This window comes from Ailuropoda melanoleuca, unplaced genomic scaffold (genome assembly GCF_002007445.2).
Source record: "Ailuropoda melanoleuca isolate Jingjing unplaced genomic scaffold, ASM200744v2 unplaced-scaffold17692, whole genome shotgun sequence".
Taxonomy (NCBI): Eukaryota; Metazoa; Chordata; class Mammalia; order Carnivora; family Ursidae; genus Ailuropoda; species Ailuropoda melanoleuca.
Genome location: NW_023186828.1, coordinates 1 through 1,407, shown reverse-complemented (window position 1 = coordinate 1,407; position 1,407 = coordinate 1). Strand labels below are relative to the sequence as shown.

The window sequence follows — 1,407 nt, the reverse complement described above, 5'->3', positions numbered from 1 at the left end:
GAGCCAGCTGTTTCCTGTCTGAGGTCAGGCCGTGGTGTCCCAGCAGGAACAGGGGTCTCGGCCCTGAGATTATGCCCATAATTCCTAAAGTGGTCTCTATGATCATGTCTGATCTGCAATCCCTCAGGGATTTCAGTATTAAATAAGGGAAATGCTNAATAAGGGAAATGCTGTGTCAAATAAACACAGAAAAAAAGGAGTCCCCTTTGAAAATAGGTGGGCAGACACGAAGGTACCTATTGTGTGATTCTACTTACAGAAACATCTGGAACAGGTAAAGAGACAGAGAGAGCAGCTTAGGGGTTTTGAGGGTGTGGCCTGGGGGAGAAATGGGCAGGGAGGGCTTCTGGTTCAGGGACTCCTTTGGGGAAGGGGATATTCCACAGCAATGTGTTCTGGTGGGGTGGCACCACCTTGTGCATATACTTAATGTGCATGACGTGTTCAATTGCAAACAAGTAATTTTATTAAAAAAAAATAATAAACAGTATACAGAACATGGNGGTGGGCAGACACGAAGGTACCTATTGTGTGATTCTACTTACAGAAACATCTGGAACAGGTAAAGAGACAGAGAGAGCAGCTTAGGGGTTTTGAGGGTGTGGCCTGGGGGAGAAATGGGCAGGGAGGGCTTCTGGTTCAGGGACTCCTTTGGGGAAGGGGATATTCCACAGCAATGTGTTCTGGTGGGGTGGCACAACATTGTGAATATACTTAATATGCATGACGTGTTCAATTGCAAACAAGTAATTTTATTTAAAACAAATAATAAACAGTATACAGAACATGAAAAAATAAAGTAAGAGTCAATATGTACCAGAGAGAAAGAACATAGGGGGAGGGGATGAAACATGCCGGTGGGACTTTGGGTTCCGGTGAAGGAACAAAGGGTAATTGCACAAGGATTCCTCCCTGCAGGGCTGTGGGCTCTGGATGTGGCTCTGGGAGCCCTGCAAGAGCAGGAGTAGGGGCAGTGGTTGGGATAGGGGCAGGGACAGGAGCAGGGACAGAGGCAAGAGCAGGGACAGGGACAGGAGCAAGGGGAGGGACAGGGTCAGCCGCAGTGGCAGGTGCAGGATCCAAGGCAGGAGCTGGGTGAGGGGCAAGAACAGGAGCACAGGCAGGGGCAGGCGGAAGGGGCAGCAGTTCTGGCAGGGGAGGGGGCAGGAGCTGGGGCAGGAGCTGGGCCCAGGGCAAGANGGGCAGGGGGAAGGGGCAGCAGTTCTGGCAGGGGAGGGGGCAGGATCTGGGGCAGGAGCTGGGTCTGGGGCAGGAGCTGGGGCAGGAGCTGGGGCAGGAACTGGGTCCAGGGCAAGAACAGGAGCACAGGCAGGGGCAGGGGCAGGGTCTCTGGCAGGGGAAGGGGCAGGAGCTGGGGCAGGAGCTGGGTCTGGGGAAGGAGCAGGG

General features: G+C 53.2%; 1 long non-coding RNA gene across 1 annotated transcript; it reads left to right on the top strand.

The window, feature by feature from the left end:
* The first annotated feature begins 163 nt into the window (after positions 1 to 163).
* Positions 164 to 799, top strand: LOC117797896. Its single transcript, XR_004622732.1, has 2 exons — positions 164 to 232; positions 521 to 799. It is a non-coding gene; the product is annotated as an uncharacterized LOC117797896 (long non-coding RNA).
* Positions 800 to 1,407: the final 608 nt, after the last annotated feature.